Source organism: Ochotona princeps, unplaced genomic scaffold (genome assembly GCF_030435755.1).
Source record: "Ochotona princeps isolate mOchPri1 unplaced genomic scaffold, mOchPri1.hap1 HAP1_SCAFFOLD_106, whole genome shotgun sequence".
Lineage (NCBI taxonomy): Eukaryota > Metazoa > Chordata > Mammalia > Lagomorpha > Ochotonidae > Ochotona > Ochotona princeps.
Genome location: NW_026700568.1, coordinates 416,317 through 426,603, shown reverse-complemented (window position 1 = coordinate 426,603; position 10,287 = coordinate 416,317). Strand labels below are relative to the sequence as shown.

Genomic DNA, 10,287 nt, shown 5'->3' with positions numbered 1-10,287 from the left:
AGATTTTAAGAGTAACTGTAATTCAGTTTTTAGTTGTTATATGAGCTCTTAAAATCATTTTTTCCAAGTAGGTCAAGCTAGGTATGTCAAAATTGGTATATATGTCAATATCAGTATAAGCGAACAGTACCCTTTTTCAATAAATATGGTACTATTACTCTGTCATTCAGATTTTTGAAGTTCATGAATATTCGATAATAAGTTGTTTATTATCACACAAAATCTCTGTGACTTACTATGAGATTGCCAAAAAGTCATGTTTCAGAAAAAAAATTGTTTTTTGTTGTGACCGATATAATGAAGACTTATGGACATATGAGAAGGCAATGTAGCTGATATTTTTGAGAAATGATTTTTGCATTGATAAATATATTCCAGGAATTAAAAATTTAGAAGACATTTTTGATGAAATTCTGATTGGCTTTTTGTTATAGAAAGTACGTCTTTTGATTTTTCCTATGCATTGAATCTTTTGACTCTTAATGTTCAATTTTATAATTACTCAGCTAATGTTTTCAACAAGGGCTAGGAATCACTTCATCATTGTGTGCAGTATTTAACTAATAACATTGTCATAGGTGTTCGATAAATTCATATTTAATCTTCAGTTTCTACAGAATTTTAAAACCATCATTTCTCCTGGGGATAACATCCAGCTTATTAATGGTATAGAAGCACATTTGTTTCAATCCTACAAATGAACAGATATTTCAAAATAAACAAAAAAAGATAAAATTAAAAACTATAAAAATGAATTTAAGGGCTCAGCGGTGTGGCCTAGTGGCTAAGGTTCTCGCCTTGATCCCATGTGGCCGCTGGTTCTGATCCCGGCAGCTCCACTTCCTCTCTCTCTCTCCTCCTCTCAGTATATCTGACTTTGTAATGGAAATAAAATAAATCTTTAAAAAAAAAAAATGAATTTAAACATGAGTTGGTATTGGCACAAAAAAATTACATCCATGCATATATTTCTCTGGTATATATTTTCATGAAATTTTTTCTGAGATCTCTGAATATTATGTTTATATTAACAGAGACAATCTCGTAAAAAAGTTTATCAAAATACATACTAAAAAATCTATGCATAGATTTAAAGTTTTTGTACCAACTCAGCTCACTTTTTAAATTCATTCTTACAGTTTTTACTTTATCTTAAAACATTCCTTATGTAGGAACTAGAAATCCCCTTGAGTAATGACGATGAAAACTGAAGGGTGACATTAACTGAGCTGATATTTTGGAACAGCTTATTACTCTGTGTGCTGTTTAAAGTCTCTCAATGCTAAAAGAAAAAACTGAGTTTGTAGTGATTCCTATGTTGTTAACAAAAAAAAAATTGGCTATTTCTGGGCATAAATTTCATCCCAATTTTGAATTTTTGCATTTTCTTCTTAAAAACAGAGTTTGGGTTAATATTGAAATTTAGAAAATTAGACATACAAAAGTGTGGAAAATACTAAAAACTGAATAGGTGGAACAGAAGAGCTGTGTGGCCTTCTACTAGATGTGTCTTCTGTCCGTAGGATTTCTTGAGCCTTCTTGCCAATCATTTGGTCTTCCAAGTTGCCAGGATGTTTCTCTGTTGAAGAAAAAACCAGAAAGAATGTTCTGGTTAATAATCATCTCACAGTGTGGAAGCACCCTGAATCCTGCTTTAAGGACTTTCACCAAAGATTTCCTCCAAGCAATGAAGGGACTATCAAACCATTGCCAATAATCAGCAGTTTGAGGAGTAGGTGTTAGAACTGTTGCAGGGAAGGTAAAGAAAGAAGTCCTAAGGAATCATGCCAAATGAACCCTTCAGTGACTGACAAGACAAGGACAGGAGACATGGCGGTGAGCATGCCAGGATCACTCCTGGGATCCTCTCCAAATAGAAAACCCAGGTAAATCGCTGAAACTGAGTGTGGATCACATCTGGGAGTGGTGTTATTAATCCATTCAAGAAAAATGACTTTTTAAAAATTTATTTATTATTTTTAATTCATTAATTACATTGTATTATGTGACACAGTTTCATAAAAAGTCTCAGTGTCAAAGAGTGAAAAAATAGATTATTATAAATCCAGCCATAACACTCATCATGATGATGTTCATGGGGTTTCAGAACATTTAAGAAAAATACAAGTTGTGAGAAAAAAATGGATACTTAGTCTTTCTGATCCCAAATGAATTCATGTTCAAAATTCACACTACATAGGTTATCTTTGAATTCTGTGTTTGTAGAAAGCATTCACACTGAAGGGACCTGGCAGCTCAGCATGTTAACATTCAATGCTCAACTGTGAGACAATGAATCACTTGAAACAAAATGGTTGTTTTAGTTTTGGTAACTCAATTTTGTCCAAAGAACTGCATTCATTCTTCATGGACAGAAACAGAAGATGCCAAGCAAACTTTTTTTTAAATGCAATCATTCTAGAAAAAAAGTAGTTCTTAGTGTGAGGTTAAAAGATGTGCATAGCAAATTTAAAAACATAGGGAACAATGCCAACTCAGCTTCCGTCTTCAGTAACTCTGAAGGAAGGGGACAGTAGACAGGGGTGGGCCTACGCTACACTCAGGCTGACACCATCTCTCACTGTATAATTTGGTCATTGATTACACTTGAGCTTCTCTGTTTTGCATGTGTAGCTTAATTCCCTCTGCTAAAGAAAAACAAGTCATTTTCTTAGTATATTTTCAAGCAACAGTCTTGTATCAACATCTGAGCGCAGGAAAAAAAAATAACAATTTGACCAAAATACAATATACCCATGATACTTGTGATGAGGATTTTAAGGAGGTTTCCAATTCACCATGGAAACAAGCTGATGAAAAAACTACAACTTATGAGAAGATAATGATTTGATACCTTTTGGACCAAAGTGACCCCCTATTGCATACTTCTTCACACATTTAACATTTTGTATTCAAATGTAACATTGTATCCCTAGAGTAAGAGCTACTCCTTGGAAAAGCCAGAGTGAGGACATAAAAAAAAAATAAACTAGTGGCTTGTAAACTGCAAATTCAGTGTTCTACTGACCACCAGGATGAGAGACATGAGGAGTAACAGGAGTCTTAGTTTAGGTGCCACATGCACAATTCTCTGCCAAGACACTGTACCACTTTAAGAAACTTAAGATTTCAAGCCAAGTTAGAAAAATGAAACATGCTGAAAAAGTAATCCTTTGACTGGCACACAGAGTATCCAGGAATTATGCTAAACCAGCTTTTTAGTACCACAGAGGGCCAACATATGACATATGTGGGATCAAACAGAATCAGGCTAGGCTTGTTTGACATTGGGAGCTTTTGGTCGTTCAACATACCTGGCTCGGGCTCAATTCTGGCAGCTACATTACATGATCTGTTGAAGAAAAAACAAAACAAAACAAAAATTGTCAAAATACTTGTAGATCACATATCCAACTCCATATCTGACTGCACTGAAAGAACTTATTCAAAATCCATGCAGTACCAGTTCCTATTGCATACTGATACTTTTCTGATTATTTTCTGAGATTAGCTTATTAAAATATGTATACTAAAAAAAAGGATCATGGCTTTAATAACTTTTGAGAAAAAAATGTTTATAATTCACCCATTCTTTTCTTTTTCTTTCATTCTTGACTATCATTGGTATTAGTGACTTACACTTACTCCAGCAGGAACAAAAGGTAAAGAAAAACCAAATGGTCTGATAATCGGAAAAGTGCTGTGTCCACTGGTGTTCCACTGAGAGCTCAAGGAACTTGCAGCAGCCTGTTCGCCGTTCAGAGGTCCTGGGTTGGGTCAGACTCCATGTTTGGGGTCCTGGCTGCAGCCACCGTGACCACGTGGTGAGCTGGGCCTAGGCCTGCCTGGGCTCAAGAGGCTTCTCCCTTCCTGGTAGGTAGGCTGGGAGGGCATCTCTTGGGAAAAAGGCAGGCCCTGGCTCAGGACAGAAGAGCATGCAGGCAAAATGACGGTATTTGTTTAGGGGCCTCATGGACAGTCCTCCTGAGATGAAGCGCAGGCCTGGCTTCCTCCCTCAGTGGATGATGCTTGTACAATCAGTGTTATTAAACAATGGGTGGTGTTCCAATGTGTATTTATTTATTCTGTTGCAGGAAAATGAAACTTTATTTAAAAATTTTACAGAAATAGATTCATCTAAGTATTGGACAGTGGTAAAATATTCTGAATCCCAGCATTATGCACTTATACTGAGGATTTTCATGAGAGTTTTGAGACCTCAGGCCAAAAAATTAAGGGTAGTACACATTACGATAGATAGATTTAAGCTTTTTCTTTAACAAAGTATATTTGTATTCTGGATTCCTTTTAAACATGTGTTATTTTTATCTTTGAATACCATTTGTGCAGAAAGAATTGGAGTTACACTACAATATCAAAGAAGGATAAAGACAGATAAGCCGAGTGCATCTGGTCATTTGGAGTGTGTCCATTTAGTATGCAACTGTAAGACAACGACGGAACAGCCTGAAGCAAAATGGTTACGTTCCACTGCAGCACGTGTTCCTATGGAATCCCATCCACTCCTCATGGACAAGGATTTACAGCAATGCTTGCAAAATGCTATGCAAGCATTTGAGAACCAGTAGTCCCTCATATGAGGTCAAAGGAAGTGACTGAGAAGTAAAATCCTAAAGAACATGCCAACTGTGCTCTTCCAGAGATCAGAACACACTAGACGCGGATGGGCCCACGCCCTAGGTCAGGTGTCAGCTCCCACTCAAAAGTTCTGGTCAGCCATTCTATGTGACACTGATCTTGATGGCAGTGCTGGTATCACTTCTTCTGCTAAAGCAAAGCCTGGAGTTTTCTCAGTATAGCTGAAGACAATATACTCATTTCAACCTTGAGTGGCAATGAAAAAAAAACATCAAAACCTGATAAACCCATGGGACTCATGTGGCTTCTGAGACACAACAGAGATAAGTTTACACAGTTACTGCTTGATGAAAATTTGATGTCTAGTCTGAATACTTTTGAGAGAAAAACGCCTGTATGCTAAATTTATTTTTAGATTTTACATTTTTGTCACTGATAGCATTTTTGTACTTGGCATCACAACCACACTTTGATAAAGCAAAAGACAAGGGATAAAGAAGCTGACAGTGCTGTTAGTGTTCCATAACAAGTGATAGGAAAACATTAAACTACAGCATGATCTCAGTTTGGCTGCCTCTTGGCTGATTCTCCCCCGAAGAACCCCTTCCTCCTTATGTGTAAGCTGCAGATTTCAAATGAAGCTAGAGAACTCAAACATGCAGGTTTTGATGGAGTTGCCTTTTGAGTTACATTAAAGCAAGCTCAAGGAAAATCAAAGAAAATGCTAAGGAAGTAGGCTGACTCGACTCTGTAGTGACTAAGAGATCAAGGGACAGAAGTCACCAATTGGCATTGAAATAATGTGTTCAGGCAACATACCTGACAAGACATCAGACTCCATCCTGATAGAACATCACCTGTTGAAAATGGGAGATAAAAAAAATTCTTAGTGTGTTTTTAAATATCATTTAACCAGCTGAAAACTGCAACACAATATTTTTCACCACAGACTTATTCTCACAATGTGGGTGTTTATGAGACTGCCAGCATACAACACACTCTATGAAAACTTATCCATAATAACACAGTTTATAATTTTGAAAATCTCAGAGCAACACAAGTATTAATTTTAAATGCATCATGAGCTTTCTAATATTTCTCAGTCCAATTATGTCTTTACCAGTGTAGTTTACATCATTAAAGAACAAAGATAAATACATAGAAAAGGAAAGGTTATAGGAAGTAGAAAAGTGCCAAGTCATCATTCTGCTTGATCCGCGCAGTTCTGAAGACTTCATCAGATGAGGAAGGTTACTCAGTTTCTGGCAACTTAGTTTTTAGTGGGCATTTCAACTAATTATAGGGCAGAAAGAAGAAAAAAATCCAAGAAACCATGCAGACTACTCCATTAAGTCCCTCAGAAGACAGAGGGCTTCTGATATGGGTGCACCCCTTTCCAAGCTGTAGTGGTGCCCATCCACTGATGCTTAGAGGACTTGGTCCAGTTCTACTCATGGACTTGGACACTGGGTGGCATTCCCAAGTGGGTTTGATGATGACAAAGCAGAAAAACTGATGATGCCTGTGGATGTGTTCAGAAAACTGTCTCACCTCTGGATCAGAGCACACATGGGAGATTTGCCATCCCAACATCACCTAAAGTGGGGTTTTCAGTGAGGCTAGCCTCAGCAACACAACCAAACTTAAACACAGATCATGAGATAGAATGCAGCGATGGAGCCATTTGAATGTTGAGCGAACTCCTTCATAATTCCTGTCAGATGTGTATTTTTGATTCACAAGCAGTGGCTTTCAGAGCCTCGCAGTTACCCCTTTCAGAAGTTAAAGTATAAAAAGTATAACAAACTTCTTGGTGTCCTGGGAAGTGCCTCTTGAGTGTGCTACTGAGAGACAACACTAGCACCATAGGAAAGGAAGTGGTTCCCTCAGTGCATGTGCCCTGTGGGAACTTGTCACTCAGGAGTTCAATTCTTAGGCAGAAAGAATGTTGGAAAGCACCAATGCAGTCTTGCAGAAAAAGCATCCCTTATTGTTTGTTCTGTGTGTGAGTGGAGAACATAAGGTGCTTGAACAAGGGATTTGGCTAATTAAACACATGAAATAGGGGGCACAGGTTAGAAAATAATTGGGGCCCATAACCAACTCAGGCTTGGCATCATAGGCCTCTGGCTGACCGGACTTATTTGACACATCATTCCAGGTTTCCTGCAGGTGGAATGGGAAACAAAACACGCCTTATGTGAGCTCCAAGCAAGAGTCAACAGCCCTCAGATGGCAGGCAATAAAAACTGCTTACAACAACACAAAATCCATGCCTAAAACATATTCCTGGAAGAATTTTGACTATCCTGTACTTCATACAATCATGTAGCAAGGGAGAATAGTGCTCGGATAGAATTGAGTGTAAGAACATATAGACATCTTTGTATGTTATTTCTGAGAGCATTTCAATTGGCCAATGAGTGTCACCACTATCTCCTGAATATCAAGGACACTTTCAGAAGGCATTAGGATAGAGAACGGTGAAACGATCAGATCAGGGGCCATGGTGTGCAGGGAGACAATGGAATCGTGGTTGTCATAGTGAAGTGAGTACCCAAACGGTTCCCCAAAGGATCACCACTCATCCTGCACAGCTCATGACAGATTGCAGCAAAGATAAAACCTCATGTGAACTTGTATCAAAAGGGAATTTCATACAAGGTACATGATGACATAGGGCATTGAAAGGGAAGCCTGAGGAGGCATGTTCTTGGGGCTCCCTAGCAACATAGGAGAGAGGAAAGGATGCAGGATGAGCCAAACTAGCACTTGGATTTGGTGCCCATTAACACGTGGTCACATGAGCATTCTGCTCATTTATACTATTGGATGCTGTATCCCATTTGTGTTCTGCTGTCCTTTGTCTTTTTAACTGAAAAAAAAAGGTTAGTCTGTCTTCATAGAGTTGCAGAAAACAGACTCAGTATCAGATGAAAATAAGTTCTTTGAAACCCAAGCATCAACCTATTGAGTGATAAACTGTATGAGAACAACAACAATTATCAGTGATGTAAAATGCATGTGGGAAACAAAGTGTAGAGGTAATAGAGCTTCTGAGTAGACACTTGTCATTTGAAATTCATTCTGTTGGAGCAACATGCATAGGTCCAGCATTGAAACACCCTTGTGATCTGAACAAAGGGTACAGCTGGAAATCCTGAAAGGCTCCGGTAACACGCAGAGTAACTATTCAGTGGGCAGTTGTCCATGCAGAACGGAATAAGTAACTGGGTAATTGTAGGGTCTCAGTACAAATGCCAACAGGGCAAGTCACCGTCCAGAAAAATCTATCCCTCTGGGGTAGAGAGATTGAGGATGTCAAAGACATTGGTGGTAAAAAATCTAGACAAACTATAAAAAAAAGAACCACAAGGGTCATGCACAAGAATTGTGGCAGACATAAAAGCCTAGCTCAACCTTGGGGTCAATGTTTATCGGGAAATCAAACTTTATTCCATACCTGAGTCTGATGTCGAACCCATTGTGAAATTTAATATCTCTGTTGAAGAGAAATAAAAAAAACAAAAATCTGAGTGTATTTTTCAGAAAAAAGACCCATATCCACATTTGGGAACATCACAAATATTCATACACCCAGACATCACAGAATCCTATGGTGAGACTTAAGACATTTCCAAGGTTCCATGATAAAAAGCCTTTTCAAAGCATTCTATGAGAGTTTGACAGGGAGATGTCAACCACTTTGGGGCCACAACACTCACATACAAATAATTTTTAGAGATGGAATTCATTACTGATATTGCTTTGTGTTTTAACAACTGCCCCTTATAGTTCCACAAAGAAAAGTAACAGGCAATTAGGGAACCTGGGAGGCAGATGAGTGCCCACTCAACGCTGTGGTGGATCAAGGATATAACAGGTGACTACTGCCTTGCTTTCCAGGACACAAAAACAAGTCTCCATCAAGAAATTGGTCTACCCTGCACAACTACAGGGAGTAAACCCAGGAGAGGAAGGCTGCCCACCACACATGCCACTGACTCTGTCTCTCTACCACTTTAGGAAAGTGGTTCCCCTGGGAGCCGTGGTTCTTATTTCCTACCTGAATCGGCACAGTCAAATCTGTCACTTTGGACGAGTCTGAAAGGAAACAAAACAACAATCCATCTCAGATTGCTTGCATAAAACACACCCAAAGTGACATCTTGAAACAGCAACACACAGCGCTCCAACAAGCTCCAGCTTGGCATCATGTTCCCCTGGCAGCCCTGGTTCTTATTTCCTACCTGAATCGGCACAAACAGCCAAATCAGTTATTTTAGATGGGTCTGAAAGGAAACAAAACAACAATCCATCTCAGATTGCTTGCACAAAACACACCCAAACTGACATCTGCAAACAGCACCACACAGCGCTCCAGCTTGGCATCATGTTCCCCTGGCAGCCGTGGCTCTTATTTCCTACCTGAATCGGCACAAACAGCCAAATCAGTCACTTTGGATGAGTCTGAAAGGAAACAAAACAACAATCCATCTCAGATTGCTTGCATAAAACACACCCAAAGTGACATCTGCAAACAGCAACACACAGCGCTCCAACAAGCTCCAGCTTGGCATCATGTTCCCCTGGCAGCCGTGGTTCTTATTTCCTACCTGAATCGGCACAAACAGCCAAATCGGTCACTTTGGATGAGTCTGAAAGGAAACAAAACAACAATCTATCTCAGATTACTTGCATAAAACACACCCAAAGTGACACGTGCAAACAGCAACACACAGTCTCACAGATCTTCCTGCCATCAGCTTTGAGGTTGAGACCCATGAGATGTCTGAAGCTCATTCATAAAGAGTGCGAGCAATGCTTCCTAGTTGAACAGAGTGGCTCCATTTCACCCAGACTGGGCCAAGGCACTTCAGATGCCACTGCGATCTGCTCACTGCCACCAAGAGCCAGCAAACAAAGCCCCATTGGCCACGACAACGCATCACTGGCAGAGTTGGTTGTACCCTCAAACACACAATGCCACGCAGCATGCAAAGATGCCAACCAGATCTCATTGTGTCTGAGCAAAGCTAAGTGCCCTTGCAAGTTGTGTCAGAGGTCGTCCAACTGGTCCATGGACGAGGTCTCCCATGTGTCCTTAGTCTCAGTGCAATTGCACATCCCATGGATGGAATTTGGGCCATCTCCTAGGACACAGGGACCTTTTGAGGTCTGTTGCTGACCTGGCACTGACCATGAAAGGGGATTCTCAGACACATTGCAAAGGGCACCTGAGTCACACCAGGAAAGGCCACAGTTGGCAGAGGTGCCCCCAACAAGCTCCAGCTTGGCATCATGTTTCCCTGGGAGCCCTGGCTCTTATTTCCTACCTGAATCAGCACAAACAGCCAAATCGGTCACTTTAGATGGGTTTGAAATGAAACAAAAAAACAACCAATCTCAGATTACTTGCATAAAACACACCCAAAGTGACAACTGCAAACAGCAACACCTAGTGCTCCAACAATCTTCAGCTTGGCATTATGTTCCCCTGGGAGTCCTGGCTCTTATTTCCTACCTGAATCGGCACAAACAGCCAAATCGGTCACTTTGGATGGGTTTGAAATGAAACAAAACAACAATCCATCTCAGATTACTTGCATAAAACACACCCAAAGTGACACGTGCAAACAGCAACACACAGTCTCACAGATCTTCCTGCCATCAGCTTTGAGGTTGAGA

At 39.8% G+C, this 10,287-nt stretch overlaps 1 long non-coding RNA gene across 1 annotated transcript; it reads right to left on the bottom strand.

Annotated features, from left to right (window-relative positions):
- Nucleotides 1–1,472: 1,472 nt before the first annotated feature.
- On the bottom strand, nucleotides 1,473–5,459 carry LOC131479315 (uncharacterized). The gene is made up of 3 exons (XR_009244812.1): nucleotides 5,419–5,459; nucleotides 3,315–3,352; nucleotides 1,473–1,579 (listed from the first exon to the last, which is right to left on the bottom strand). It is a non-coding gene; the product is annotated as an uncharacterized LOC131479315 (long non-coding RNA).
- Nucleotides 5,460–10,287: the final 4,828 nt, after the last annotated feature.